Source organism: Rhinatrema bivittatum, chromosome 5, assembly GCF_901001135.1.
Source record: "Rhinatrema bivittatum chromosome 5, aRhiBiv1.1, whole genome shotgun sequence".
Classification (NCBI taxonomy): Eukaryota; Metazoa; Chordata; class Amphibia; order Gymnophiona; family Rhinatrematidae; genus Rhinatrema; species Rhinatrema bivittatum.
This window is the reverse complement of record NC_042619.1, coordinates 162,331,011-162,347,610: the sequence shown is the minus strand read 5'-3', so window position 1 is coordinate 162,347,610 and position 16,600 is coordinate 162,331,011.

The window sequence follows — 16,600 nt, the reverse complement described above, 5'->3', positions numbered from 1 at the left end:
ACAATATTACTAAGAAGTACTGATGATTACATTTTAAAAAATATTTTAAAATTCTATAACAATTCTCACTTAAATTTATATATTCAGAGCATGCAGGTCAGTATTCAGAAACTGCAAAGCTTGCATTTTTAGAAGTATAATTTATTCTGAACAAACACATATAATTGATTTAGCTATGGACTGACTTATTTGATCAATGTTCCCATCATAGACTGATATGAAGGTTAATACTTCACTGATTTCTGCTTTAAGCGTTGTGACAAAGAAGATGAATACATACCTAATAGACTTCTTGTAATTTTCTCTCATCATTTTAGAATATCATTACACTATATATGTCCATACTAAGAAGAGTGTAATAAAATATGATTGGAAAAGTGTAGTCCCTGGAGCATACAAAAATTGCCAGAGGCATCAAAGGCAATCTTTACCTTCTACAGGGATGATATGATCTTTACCTGTAGTCTCACACCCTCCTCTCTCCCCCCCCCCCCCCCCCACCATCCCCACACAACAGTGTTTGAGGGTGATAGTTGGTAAAAGCATTTCTTCCTAGCAAGTTCACACAACCCCAATCCACCCTCATGGAGACCCAATCTTCTCTTCTACTCCCCATCACAATCTTGAAACAGTCTGCTCCCTCTGTACCCATTTATCTGAGTGCAGACCTTTCCCTACTTACCTACTTGTAATCCATCATGGTCACTCCCATTCACTTTAGCCCCTACACTTGCCTCACCCTCCTAGCTCCTCTTACCCATTCACCCCTTCATCCTCTTCTTTTCCATCTACCCATTCACCCTTCCTTCTCACCCCAACTCACCCCACCCTCCTCTTTCTTCCCACTCGCCCCTTTCTATTCTATGTCAACCCTCTCTCCTCACTCACTTCTCATTCTCCTCTAGCCTCCCACTCACATCCTTTCACTCTCCTCTCTCCTCACTCTCACTCTATCACCCTTCTCTAATGCCTTAGACTTTCTCTAACAAATGCCTAATTAGTGTAACTGCAAAGTACGTGGGACTGTGGACTTTTTGTTAATGTTCAAAGGAAAACTACAGTGGTAGTCTCCCTTTGCAAACTGCTTAAATGTTACACAAATATGAAGTGCTCATGCACATTGTACCTGCTGATTCTGTGGATGGTAGAATGGAAGCAAATCTAATCTATATGTACTGTTTTCCTTCCATAACACAAGCACCCTCATCCTACCCCCTGTAAACTCCTATTTCTAATCTAGCTACAAATATACATACTGTGAAAATTCATTCACATTTTTAGCTGCTTTTTTTTCAGGAGGGGGAGCAATTTTCATTCAGGGCAACCTACTTAAGTAAATACTTAATTATCCAGTTAAATCCCTTCGAGCATTGTCCTCTAAAGGGGCCTTTGCAATAAAATTCTTGCTAAAATAGTTCTACATGACATTAAGTAATATTTTAAAGTGCACATTAAAACCCTACTTATTAGCTAAGTGATAAATTTTACTGATGGCATGCTAAAACTTGCCTCAGAAGCATGGCCTTAGCACTAGTATGGATTTTCATAAAGGAATGTCTGTTTTCTTTAGTTCAGCTTGATATTTCTTCCATGTTCAATTCAGTATGCCATAGCATATTGTTAGAACTATTGAAATCTTTTGGTGCTGAAAGAAATTAAAAAAGAAAATGTGGACCTATTATTACTAATCTGAAAACTATCATTAAAATCAAGAACAGTAGCTGAAGATTGGAGGGTGGCCAACATAACTCCAGATTTTATAAAGGGCTCCAGGGGTAATCCAGGAAACTACAGACTGGTGAACCTGATTTCAGTGCTGGAAAAAATGGTGGAAACTATTATGCTGATTATATTCGCCTGGTGAATACAAGAAATTGGCCTGTAAGGAAAACCTAGGTAGGAGATCCAATATGTAAAAAAAACAGAATAGGAGATGGAATCCAACTCCCAGAAGGTATGGGGGTTCTGGAAAGGGAAAAACTTCCCAGGCTTTGCCCTTTTGAGAGGTTGAAAGAGCATGGGCATGGTAGGAAAAAAGGTGAGAGCTTGTCTGAAGGAGGGGTGAGACAGGAACAGAAAGGAGCTCTACTAGAACCAGATGGATAGACAGAAGAGATGGAGGTGGAGATGTTGAGCAGCCCTAAGGACAAGCCAGAGCTGTTGGATGTGGGAGATGAGTGATGGAGACCCTCCAGAAGAGGACATACTCATGAAGTCTGCAAGTCAGGAGCTTCAAGTGAATACTGTCATGGGGTGGATGTAGTTGCTGCCATAGTGAAAAGGAAAACACAAACCCCAGCTGCAGAATATGGTGACCCATAGAGCACAGCCAAGCTTAGACTGTGCTAGAAGCAACAGTGAACAGCGTGTAGGAAGATTAAGGTAAGAGTTGCTTATATATCAAATCAGTTTGAGACTTGTATGGTTTGATAAAGTAAAGCTATATAAATTTTAAACTACTGGGATAAATTGGGACAATCTGTGCCTAAGCCCAACTCACCAACTGTAATGAGAGGATTTGAACCCATAGCTGTGACACCCTAGAAAGAAAGGGGTAAAGTAATGCTATAGAGACTTTAAACTACCAGGATAAAGTGGGACTATGTGTGCTTAAGTCCAGATCACCAACAGGGTGAAGTATAAGCAATAGAGATCTACCTGGGGAGCCTCTGAGGGTGGAAACAGGGAAGCAGCAAGGAGGAGTTGTGCAGTGGGACCATGGAAAAGCACCCCCAGAGGCTTAACTAGTGATTCAGTTTCTTATGCAACCAGAAAATTCCAGTCCGATTGTGACTAGTTAATGGCCAATGGCACAAACCAATGACAATAGTCATAGTTTAATCAGACAAAGCCAACATGGATTTAGCCAAGGGAAGCCTTGCTTCACCAATCTATTACATTTTTTGGAAGGCATGAATAAACATGTGGATAAAGGTGAGCTAATTGATATAGTGTATCTGGATTTTCAGAAAGTGTTTGACAAAGTACTTAATGAGAGACTCTTAATGAAATGGAAAAGGCATGGGATAGGAGGCAATTTTCTATTCTGGACTAAGAACTGGTTGAAAGATAGAAAACAGAGAATAGGGTTAAATGATCAATCTTCTCAAAGGAGAAAGGTGAATAGTGGAGAGTCTCAGTGATCTGTACTGGGTTTGCTGCTTTTTAACGTATTTATAAATGACATAAAGATGGGAACAATGACTGGCAGATTTTAAAAGTCCTACGTGTGCCAAAGCAGGGAGATAAGCATGTGACTCAGCCCGGCGCATGCTGCACGGATTTAAAAAATGAACACATAAACGCATATCTCCTGATATATGTACAAATCATAAAATACAAAATGGGGGCATGGCATGGACAGGATCTGTGCAGGGCATGGGTGGGTCATGGGTAGGCCGAGTCTCTAACAATGAGTCTGTATGTAAGTATTTCATACACATTCACAAGTGCATGCCAGGGTCCCCTAACATGTAACTTTACTTCTGCTACGGATGGCATGTAAGTAAAAAAATAACAAAAACTAGGCTAGTCAGCGGGGTTTTAAGGGTCTAGGCTAATAGGGTAAAAGGCAGGCAAATTAGCTAGGAGGTTTAGGAAGTCCTTTCCTTTACTAGGGTGAACTAGGAACAAACTGGGGAAACAGGAAATTGAGTCAGCACATGAATCTACTAAAATCCCCCCATTTATGTGCTCGAGGTGGCATTCACATGCACTTGCATGCATCAATATAAAGTCATGTGCACATGTTCACACATATAGCCAATTTTATAACACATGCATATATATGTGCATATACGTGCAAATGTTGTAAAATCACTGCATACATGTGACAAGCGCATGTATCTTAAAAATTCACATTTAAGTGAGATGATCAAATTTTCTTACAAAAAAAAAATAATTTAAAGTTGTTGAATCACAAGAGGATTAAGATAAATTGTAGAGGACTTTGCAAGACTGGGTATCCAAATACCAGATGACATTTAATGTAGAAAAGTACAAAGTGATGCATAGAAGGGAGAGCTGTTGGGGTCCTGGCCGCGAGCACCACGGCCAGGACCTTACCTCCTTGTTCCCAGACCTGCTCCCGCCTCCGGAGCCCTGGCTTGTGGCCTGTTTGGCGGCGCAGCCCCGCTGGGGCTGCGCCGCCGCGAAGGTGCCTGAGGATGCCCTGCTCCTAGGCGCGTGCGTGCGCCACTTGGGCGCCTTTCTAGCCCGTTTCCCGCTAGTGGTGACTCCGCCCAGTTCCTGACCTCAGATGCCGCGGCCTTCATAAGCCAGCGGCGGCCATCCAGTCCTCGCCTTTGCAACGGGTTAGCTTCCCGGTTTCCTGTTGCGCTGTGCCCCGGAAGTGACTCGCTTGGCTTCGTCACTCCGTTCCTGCTACAGTACCAGCTTGGTTCCTGCCTGCCTGCTACAGTGCCTGCTTGGTTCCTGTCTGCCAGCTACAGTAACTGCTTGGTTCCTGTCTGCTTGCTACAGTACTTGCTTGGTTCCTGTCTGCTTGCTACAGTACTTGCTTGGTTCCTGTCTGCTTGCTACAGTACCTGCTTGGTTCCTGTCTGCTTGCTACAGTACTTGCTTGGTTCCTGTCTGCTTGCTACAGTACCTGCTTGGTTCCTGTCTGCTTGCTACAGTACTTGCTTGGTTCCTGTCTGCTTGCTACAGTACTTGCTTGGTTCCTGTCTGCCAGCTACAGTGCCTGCTTGGTTCCTGTCTGCTTGCTACAGTACCTGCTTGGTTCCTGTTTGCTTGCTACAGTACTTGCTTGGTTCCTGCCTGCCAGCTACAGTATCTGCTTGGTTCCTATTTACCTGCTATAGTTCCTGCCTGGTTCCAGAACCCGAACCCAGTTACAGTATTGCTACTGTCTTAGTCTGGTTCCAGTTACCTGTCCTGATCCACGACCCATCTAAGTCCCAGCGGCGGGGCCCCTACGGGCTCCTCCCGGGGAGGGGGCTTCGGTTTCCAAGGGTTAAGCCACCTAAGTCCCAGCGGTTGGGCTCCTACGGGCTCCTCCCGGGGGAGTACCAGCTCCCAGGGTGAAGAGCATCTACGTCCCACCTGAACATCTGCCTCCCGGCCTGCTATTCATTAGAGACATTGACCATCTATTCCCAGTCTCCAGCAGGTCGGCCCAAGGGTTCACTAAACTGAGACTCCCACAACAAGAGCAACCCAAATTATAGTTACACAATGTAAGGTTCCACATTGGCAGTCACCACCCAAGAAAAATGATCTAGGCATCATCATGGATAATATGTTGAAATACTCTGCTCAATGTGCAGCGGCAGACAAGAAAGCAAATAGAATGCTAGAAATTATTAATAAAATAAAGGAGATGGAACTATTCCCCTATGAGGAAAAGTTAAATAGGTTAAGACTCTTCATCTTGGAGAAGAGACGGCTGAGAGGAGATATACTAGAGGTCTATAAATTAATGAGTGGTGTGGAATGGATAAACACAAATTGGTTGTTTTTCTCTTTCAAAAAGTGCAAAGACTGTAGGAAACACAATAAAGTTACTAGTAAATACAAATAGGAGAATTTTTTTTTTCACTCATTGCATAATTGGATTCTGGATTTAATTGCTGGAGAATGTGGTAAATGCTGTTAATTTAGCAGGTTTAAAAAGGTTTGTACAAGTTACTGGAAGTACAGTCCATAAACCATTATTAAGATGGACTTGAGGAAATCCATTTCTTATCCCTGGGATAAGCAGAATGGCATCTAGTTAAGTTTTGGGATCCTATCAGGTACTTGCAACCTGGACTGGCCGCTGTTGGAAACAAGATAATGAGCTTGATGGGACTTTAGTATGACCCAGTGAGGAAAATGTTATGTTCTATGTTGTGTGGAATTGTACTTTCCTGGTTTTCATCGTTTCTTACTGGTAGAACATCACAGTTAAAGCTCTGTATCAGGTGACTAATAAATAAATGAATACATAAATGAATAAATAATAAATAAATAGGTTAGAGAAGGAGAGTAAAGTTCCGCTTGGAGGTCAAATCACTGCAGGTAAACTGCATAATTAATCTTTTCCAGCATTTTTGTTTACCATCTATTTACAGCTGTTAGGTCAAATTATGTTATTTTTAAATCCTTGTCATGACATTTAAGTTGTTTTATCCAGATGAATTACTTTGATTAATCAGTGGCTTCTAAAGAATAAATATATTTTAAATTTTAAAAAAGGCAAAAGTTCAATGGCTAAGTTGAACAGATCCTAGCCCTAGGCTCCTTTCTTATTGTTTGGCAATGTCTCTATTGATGTTTCTTTGGAATCTCATAATTTAGGGCTACTCCTCGATTCAAGACTTGCATTAAAGACTCAAATAGTTCAGTAGCCAAAGCTGCTTTTTAAAGATGTGGTTAAAATGATCATTCCTAAAGTTGATTTTCAATTGGATGTTCAAGCCATCATATTATAAAATCTGGACTATTGTAGCTCATTGTATAATAGTTTACCAAAAAACGTCTTCATGTACTGAAGTTAGTACAGTACACAGCAGCTATGGTTATTGGTTATCACTAATTCTAAATGGTATGAGAGCATCATATGCAAATAAAGAGAGTTGCATTGGTACCATTATCACAGCAGTCCCAGTTCAAAGTTTTGACTTTCATCCACACATTTATTTTGATGGGTTGCATATTTTCATTTTATGTTCCTAGAATCATTCTTCATTCAGTTGATGGGAATTTGCTTGATGTACCTTCCTTTTGTGTATGTAAGCTGAATGTTACCAGAACCTAGCATTTTCAATCACTGGCCCTGCTTTGGGAATCCCTTGCCCTCAGAGTTGCATGCTGAAAGGGTTACCTACACTTTTGTAAGCAATTAAAAGCCCTATAATTTAACCATGCCTTTTTTTGACATTCATATCTTGTTGATTTTAAACTTCTGTTATGATGTTAATTTGTTATGTATCTAGTAAAGGTTTAGTCCTATTATAATGGCGTGGTTTTATAATTATGTATGTTTATTTGTGATTTGTCAGGCTTGCTGATGCAGTTAAAGATAAAGGGATGGATTTTAAGAGCCCTGCTCGCCTAAATCTGCCCAAATCCGGGCGGATTTAGGCGAGCAGGGCCCTGCCCACCGGTAGGCCTATGTTCAATAGGCCTACCGGCGCGCGCAGACCCCGGGACTCGCGTAAGTCCTGGGGTTTGGTGAGGGGGGCGTGTCGGGGGCGGGCCCGAACTGCGCAGCGTTTTTGGGACCTGTCGGGAGCGTTCCGGGGGCGGGCCCGGGGGCATGGCTACGGCCCGGGGCAGTCCGGGGGCGTGGCCGCGCCCTCCGAACCCGCCCCAGGTCGCATCCCGGCGCGCTAGCGGCCTGCTGGCGTGCTGGGATTTACGTCTCCCTCTGGGAGGCGTAAATCCCCCGACAAAGGTAAGGGGGGGTTTTAGACAGGGCCGGGCGGGTGGGTTAGGTAGGGGAAGGGAGGGGAAGGTGAGGGGAGGGCAAAGGAAAGTTCCCTCCGAGGCCGCTCCGATTTCGGAGCGGCCTCGGAGGGAATGGGGGTAGGCTGCGTGGCTCGGCGCGCACCGGCTATACGTAATTGATAGCCTTGCGCGCGCCGATCCAGGATTTTAGCGGATACGCACGGCTCCGCGCGTATCTACTAAAATCCCGCGTACTTTTGTTGGCGCCTGGAGCGCCAACAAAAGTACGCCAACGCACCTTGTTTGAAAATCTACCCCAAATGTATAAGTGGATTGGCATTCAAGTGGAGCAAAGAAGGTTTAGTGGATTGGCATGAATGTTTGAAACATTTCTGTTGTGGATTTCCTTTTATATATGATTGACCTTACTATTTGTGCCTAGGCAGGGTAGATAGATTAAAACATGTGTCCCTTTCATTGTATGTGCCAAGGGGCTGTGCAGAAAAAATCCTCTATGTGAATTGACCCTTCAGTTAGGGCCAATTTGCAATAGGAATTTGAACACTTTTTGTGCACTGTAAAATCTTTATATTTATTTCAAAGCAGGTATCATATTTTTATCTGTTGCTGAACTCATAGAAACTAGCAGCTTTGGAGAGTATACAATGCCATTTTGCATGGTCCCAGTAAATCTTAATTTGCATATAATACTCATTAAGATGTGAGGATGAGCTGATTTTAGCACAACCTCACTTGAGGGTTATCTTATCATGAATTTTAAGCCCTTACTATATATTAGCACACTGTTTCCATCATGCAACAAGATCCTTAATATGCTTATGCTTCTTTATATAATATAAGAAAAACATCTGTATACAGGTATTCATGTCTCTGTTAAGAGGCCATTACTAGGGTGAGTATGTTATCTCTTAGGGAAGAGACTTGTTTGAAATGAATGAGTAAAATGGGACAAATGAGCTCATTTTTATTTTGTTTCAAATAGGGATGTGAATCGTGTCCTCGATCGTCTTAACGATCGATTTCGGCTGGGAGGGGGAGGGAATCGTATTGTTGCCGTTTGGGGGGGTAAAATATCGTGAAAAATCGTTAAAAATCGAAAAAAATCGAAAAATCGAAAAACCAGCACATTAAAACCCCCTAAAACCCACCCCCGACCCTTTAAATTAAATCCCCCACCAAATAACTTAAATAAACTGCGGGTCCAGCGGCGGTCCGGAACAGCAGCGGTCCGGAACGGGCTCCTGCTCTGAATCTTGTCGTCTTCAGCCGGCGCCATTTTCCAAAATGGCGCCGAAAAATGGCGGCGGCCATAGACGAAAAAGATTGGACGGCAGGAGGTCCTTCCGGACCCCCGCTGGACTTTTGGCAAGTCTCGTGGGGGTCAGGAGGCCCCCCACAAGCTGGCCAAAAGTTCCTGGAGGTCCAGCGGGGGTCAGGGAGCGATTTCCCGCCGCAAATCGTTTTCGTACGGAAAATGGCGCCGGCAGGAGATCGACTGCAGGAGGTCGTTCAGCGAGGCGCCGGAACCCTCGCTGAACGACCTCCTGCAGTCGATCTCCTGCCGGCGCCATTTTCCGTACGGAAAATGGCGCCAGCCATACGCGTATGGCCGGCGCCATTTTCCGTACGAAAACGATTCGCGGCGGGAAATCGCTCCCTGACCCCCGCTGGACCTCCAGGAACTTTTGGCCAGCTTGTGGGGGGCCTCCTGACCCCCACGAGACTTGCCAAAAGTCCAGCGGGGGTCCGGAAGGACCTCCTGCCATCCAATCTTTTTCGTCTATGGCCGCCGCCATTTTTCGGCGCCATTTTGGAAAATGGCGCCGGCTGAAGACGACAAGATTCAGAGCAGGAGCCCGTTCCGGACCGCTGCCGTTCCGGACCGCCGCTGGACCCGCAGGTTATTTAAGTTATTTGGGGGGGGGTTCGGGAGGGTGGGGGATTTAATTTAAAGGGTCGGGGGTGGGTTTTAGGGGGTTTTAGTGTGCCGGCTCACGATTCTAACGATTTATAACGATAAATCGTTAGAATCTGTATTGTATTGGGTTCCATAACGGTTTAAGACGATATTAAAATTATCGGACGATAATTTTAATCGTCCTAAAACGATTCACATCCCTAGTTTCAAATAACCAAAAAAAACAACAAAACTACCCCACCCCAACCCAATAAAAACAAATGGAAGGAAAATGGAAATTTTAAGCATGCACATTCCTATTATCTAAATTTATTCTAATTAATTTCTCATTATCTTTGTACAAGTGAAATGTATTTGGTTTGTGGCAGTCTGTTCTATAATCATTCTAATCTATACATTTTTCTTCTACGGTGAAATTATACAAGAGATTAATTTGTACTAAACTCCACTACTGGACATTAACAGAATACTGCAGGGTGCAGAGAATCTCCATGGGTTTTCCTATTCAAAAAAGAGGCTAGGCGGTCTGGAGAAGACCCTGAATTTATCCAGAACTGTAATAAGATTTTTAATAAGAGAAGTTATGGATTATATAATTTGAATTGTTTTTATTGGCAAATTTCTCTACAAAAGTTAAACAAAAAATTAGACTCACACTGGTAAATGATTATTACTATACCTGGTGTTTTCACTCATTTCGAGGCTGCTTGCCCGGTTAAGTGTGATTGGACATGACTTTATGATACCAGTATAAGCTATAAGTATATATATATATATATATAAGTATAAACATTACCAAATTATTTCACTATTTGGTATTGTTGAATTGTTGACTTGTTCTATGTTCATTACTCAATGTTCTATGTAACGCCATAGCCGCGACTGTTCTGTTTAAATGGAAACAGATATGATTTGATATTTTTGTTCAAGAATGTCGGTATAGAAAAATTCTAAATAAATAAATAAATAATGGATTGATGTGTTCACCTGTTTTTTTGTTTTGTTTATTTTATTATACTCTATAAATGTTAAACAAATAAATTAATTTAAAAAGTCAAGATTTCAAAACCACACTATATACTCCAGTAAGAGTATGATAAAAGACCCTTGTCTATTTTCATGCATAGGTCAGAGATGTCAACAAAACCTCTTTTTGTAAGTTTTGGCTTTTGCCTAAACTGAAACCATTTGAACAGCCCTTACTGGATTTGACTAGTATATATTAGACTATAAATCAATATAATCAAGCTCCTTCAAATGGTCCAGAATGTACCCATCCAGATCCTTCCTGAGACTGGTTTGAGAGAACATATTATTCTCTCAAACCTTCTTATTATACATTTTTCATTTAAAATGTCACTCTTTCACGTTCTTTTTTGTTACCCTTATACCCTAGACAGCCTATTATGTAACCGCTAAACCACTCTATTTATGCCCTTCTCACCACTCTTAATGTAATCGATACGCCTTTCTATTCTTGTCTCTCTCTCCGCTCATATGCTTTCTCTATGTTTTTACGCCTTCTCTCTGCCTTTTTCCTTCCAAATTATATTTTTTGTCCCTCTCAGCATCCCCATTTTTACCGTTAATTTAAGCTGTACATGTTACGTTATAAATATGTTTTTAAGTTATATTTCTGTTCTTTATTAGTTGCTTTGTATAAGACTTCAGCTGTTACTCTTGTTCCATGTATAACGCTCTGGCATATGTTTTTGTTATCTGTGCACCGACGCAATATCTCTGATGAGTGGCGGTATATAAAAACCAATAAATAAATAAAATAAATAAATATTAGTCTCACATTTCAGGCTCTACATTGGCTACCGATTACAGGGTAGATACGATTTAGGTTGGCTTCTATCATCTATTACACCATGAATAATAAAGCACTTATATGTATTTGCACAGTATTCAGGATATATTGACCTTCACATATATTGTGCTGAAGTAGTAAGAATTTGGAGGTTCCAACACCTCATCTGGTATAACTGTTTGAGACTCATAAGAGACCTTTTTCTATCACTGGTAGTTGTCTGGAATTTGCTCCTGACATAATTATGGGCTATTGAGCATCATAAATCCTTTAAAGGCACACTTGTTCATGTAGACGTATGGGTTGCATGAGTAAAAGAGTAAATTAGAAACAAGAGAGAAAATAAGGAGATGGTCCTGTTCTGTTTTTTTTATTGGAAAGACCAAGAACAGCTATATAGAGATGAATCTTTACCTTGTAAAATGAGCATTTGGAAAGTGACCGATGTTGAAATGATTTTATTTGTTTGTTAGGTTTTCATGGATTTTTTTTTTTATGTAACCTGCCACCAATAGTGGCACAATCAATTAACAAGTTATTTTTAAAATATCTAAATAACTGCCAGAGTGTCTCCAGAGACAACTGAAGATTAATTCAGAGAAGCAGATTGTATTAGACACTCTCTCTGAGAATGGGAGGTTTCCATATAGCAGAGGTACCCAGAAGGTTCTCTGTTCTTTCTGTTCTGGTTCTCCTCCAGGGAAGGTAGCTGAGACTCAGAGTCAGAGACCTCAGGCCTTCTAGGAAAAGTAATAAGCTTGGGATCCAGAAGGATCCTGAGTGGGAGAGAACCCTGAGGTGATCCTTGTGAGAGAGGAATTAGTGCTAAATTCCTTGTTTACAATGGAGATTATCTTATCTGTCTCAACAAGTAGATTTGCTGTCTGGAGCCAGGCCTGTGAACCAGCTCCTAGAGTTTTGTACCATGGAATGGCAGCAGAGGCTCACAGAGTGTGTACTTGTGAGGATTCTCGAAGGAAGAGTACTTAGAGGATTCAAGAGAATATTTCATCTTCAATGAGGAGGATGATGAAGTTTCCTACTTGGAGAGCAAAATCTACAAACCTTACCCAAGTACCAATAGAGGGGAAAGTTTCAGTGAGGAAAAATCTCTAAAGAGGCAACTGTAGGGTATGTAAGAAAAGGAACCTTTTGTGTTTCAGATGTTGTGACTGTAAAGCCATAAACAGTTAGTTTTTGATCTCAGGTACATGGGTAAGCACCACATCTTTTGATTTAGCTATATCTTGTGCATCAGTAAATGTTCTTATTTTGTGGGACAAAGCAGCTCAGTATGGACAGTGTATTGTCCATACTGAGCTGCTAAGTGATGAGCTGCTAAGTGATGACTGTGACCTAGCCCTATGAGCTCTGAAGCTAATGCATTTCCCCTCTGAAGAACCCCCAGGGTGGCAGCAAGTTAGCTGTTACCCTGCAGCACCCAACTGTGCCTCTTTGACCTTGCCAAAGGTGGAACAGGGATTACATTCCTTATACAGTAACCAAGACACAGGAAAAATATACCTTTTCATCTCCCCGTTTTTTTTTTCTTGCATTTGCATTGTATTGTTTTCATGTCTGACTTGCTTTAAACTCAAATTCATGTTCTCTTATTGTTTTTATCAAAAAGTGTTCATGTGTTTTCCTATTTTATCTTTTCTGTCATCTATGAAATGACTTCTTGAACAATCTGCTGAAAGAAAAATAAAAGCTTTTTGCTTTTAAGCCTTAGCTTATGTACAAAAGAGAATTAGTTGATCCTATCTTATGAATAGGCTGCTTCGAGGTGAGAATAAAACTGATAATGCTTTTCTAATAAATAGCATTGACAGGATCAGATTTAAAATTGTACAAAACTTGCTATCTTTTTTTCTAATGAAGTCAGGGAGATCAGATATAAAGGATCTATGACATGAATTTATTTTACTCACAATATCAAAAATCAAGTACAATTTTTTAAAATACATTCACTATTATTATGTGAGCCTGTGTTTTACTTTCCATTGTATATTTATTTTGAAAAGAGCCTCATTTATTTCTATTCAACATATCCACTGGTGCTACAGATAACATGATCATACAAACATTTCATAAATTATTAGCATTTTGAACAGATGATAAAATAAATGACATGAGCTCAGATATTTGTGTTACTTCTTCTATTATGTTCTTTTCCACTCATAGCTTATGTTTATAAAATATTAGTAATATATTAAAGAATGCTGGTTTTGATTACTCATTTAAATTATTTTTCATTTGCATTTTTTTATTTCACAGTGCTAGTAAAAATTTGTGAATAAAGATCACTGAAAATTGAAGTCCTTTATTCACAGAATAAGAACAGTACATGCAGTGGCAATAACAGATTCTCCACACTGCCCATGAACTACAGAAAGAGGCCCTTTGACACAATGCAAACATAAATGCTGTTACCTGATTTGTTTATACTGCCTGCTCTGCCTATAGGCTGCTGTTACCTGCTTTGCTTATGCTGCCTATTGGTTGCTGTTACCTGCTTCGTTTGTATTGCCTGCTCTGCCTATAGGCTGCTGTTACCTACTTTGCTTGTGCTGCCTATTGATTGCTGTTACCTGCTTCGTTTGTATTATCTGCTCTGTCTATAGACTGCTGTTACCAGCTTTGTTTGTGCTGTCTATTGGTTGCTGTTACCTGCTTCATTTGTGCTGCCTTGCCTGCCTATTTGCTTGAACCAGATCATTTTTTGCAGGTTGGTTTCATCTCTTCACTGAGTCTCACTGTTTCTCCCATGGATGGCACTTCTGGACTGTAGGCTCATCCTCCTCCCCCCTGATTCTTAAGACTTGTGCTGACATCAGAGGCACTACATGCCAGGGTGGCGTGCACCTCATTAAGTGCTAAAGGGTGAAACAATGGTGCCTGCTACTTTCGTGTAGACTGAGTGTGGACCAATTATTTTATTATCTTAGCTGTTTCCTGTAGGATGGTTAACTTCTATCACCTCTCCTTATTGCTTGTTATTGTAACCCCTGGGCTGGACAGATCCTTAACTTGGCACCCAGAGGGCACATTGAAATAAAAATGTAGAGACAGGCCTTTTCTGCACAACTCTCAGTCTCTATTAGAGATGTGAATCGGAACCGGAATCGGTTCGGATTCCGGTTCCGATTCACATGTGGGGTTTTTTCAATCGGGCCCGATCGTGGTTTTGTTTATTGGCTGCACCCCAGCCGATAAACAAAAAACCCACCCGACCCGTTAAAAGTAACCCCTTAGCTTCCCCCACCCTCCCGACCCCCCAAAAATTTTTTACAGGTACCTGGTGGTCCAGTGGGGGTCCCAGGAGTGATCTCCCACGATCTCCTGCTCCGGGCCATCCTCTCGCTCCCGGGCCGTCGGCTGCCACTAATCAAAATGGCGCCGATGGCCCTTTGCCCTTACTATGTGACAGGGTATCCGTGCCATTGGCCAGATCCTGTCACATGGTAGGAGCACTGGATGGCTGGCGCCATCTTGTGATCAATATCCTGGGGTTTTCCTATCGTTTTGGGGGAGCCCCCAATTTCTGACGATTTTGAAAATATCGACGATATTTTCAATCGTCCGAAGCCCGATTCACATCCCTAGTCTCTATTCAATTTCTTCTCCCTATTGGATAGCTTTAATCTGATGCCACAAGGTCCAATTTGTGGGGACGAACAATAGCTCTTATACCCAGTTCTCTTCCTCTTGTAATTCAAGCCTTGTTCCAACCTTATTTCACAGTATCTATAATTATTGTTGCTTGTGCCTGCCGCGGCAGGCCCATGCCTGTTTCACGATGTGGCTCCACTTCCTTCATGGCCATGGGCCGCCGCCTATGACCTCGAGCCACCCCTTGTGCTCCTGTCTCTGCAACAGACATCCGTGCTCCACAGTGGCCTCCCCGTGCAGTCCACGGGGAGACACTGTCATCCCGTGCTGCGCGCCTCCCTAGGAGCATGCTTGCGCATCTCCTCTTCCTTTAAAGGGACCACGGCGGGAAACTAAACCAAGGCCCCGGATGATGACATCACTCCATGCTGGTCATGTACTTTGTTGCTTCCTCTGGTGATTCCTTCATATTCCTGGTTCCTGTCTTGTCCGTGTTCCTGATCCTAGTTATGGAGCTCTCCCTTGTTCCTGCGTTTCTGTGTTACTCTACTTGTTCTACGGATTAACTCCTGGACCTGACCTCTGCTTTGCCTGACCACGCTACCGATCATCTCTTGGACCTGACCTCTGGTTTGTCTGACCACGCTACTGATCTTCTCCTGGACCCGACCTCTGCTTTGTCTGACCATGCAACTGATCATCTACTGGACCTGACCTCTGCTTTGCCTGACCATGCTACCGATCATCTCCTGGACCTGACCACTGCCTTGCCTTATCACTCTACCCTGACTTCCACCTGCCCTGACTCCAGCATGTTCAATGATGCCTCTGCTATACTCATTCTGGACTTGGCCTCTCAGGCTTCAGCCTGTTCTTACTCATGCACCCCCTGTCTGCCTCTCGTTCCATTTGGCGCCTGGGTCTCTGGACCTCTGCCTCGTCCAGATCAGACCTTCTACTTTTACCACTGCTGGTTCCTGGCTGACCTCCTCCTCATCCATCAGAAGACTTTGCACGGAGGCCCACCTACCTCTATCCGGCCCCTGTACCCATGGGTTCAACCTGCAGGGAACGAAGACTGCTATTGGCTAAGTTCCAGTTGGCCTCCATCAGTCATCCAGCTCTGCCTACTGACAGTGGGGACCTGTAGGGCTTGCCCTGTGGGTAGCGTCAAATCCACCTCGGCTCAAGGTTCCACCTCCTGCGCAACAGGTTGCAAAGGCCATGGGCTTGGCGGAGCCGTGTGCCCTCCAGGCCATCCCTAGCCTGGCCTCTAAAGTGCAAGAACAGCAGCGGTTCCCTGAGGCATTGGCCCCCTCCATCGAGCGTCTTCATGCCTGGATTGAGGTCCAATCTGGTCATTCGGTTCCAGTACCAGCTTCAGCCAACCAACAGCTGTCTCCCTCCTCTTCCAGGGCTTTGCTGGCCCTACCAGCTCTGCCTTGTTTCAACAGAGATTCCAAGCTTTGCAGAGGGTTTATTAATCAATATTACAGGCAATTTGTGCTGCAGCCATCCATCTTCCAAGATGAACTCACGAAGGTTACCTTCATTCTGTCTCAACTGGATTGTAATGCATGGCATGGGCTTCACCCCTGTGGGAGCGGTCAGACTCACTCCTACAAGGACTTTCTCGCTTTGTGTCCATCTTCCATCAGACCTTCAATGACCCTGGATGGCAGGCTGTGGCAAGCACCAATCTGCTTCATTTGTGGCAAGGCTACTGGATTCTGTTTGACTATACCATGGAATTCCGGACTCTGGCTACAGAGCTCTCCTGGCAAGAAGATTGTCTCCGAGCCATTTTCCTGGACAGACTATCTCCTCAGCTCAAAGATGAACTG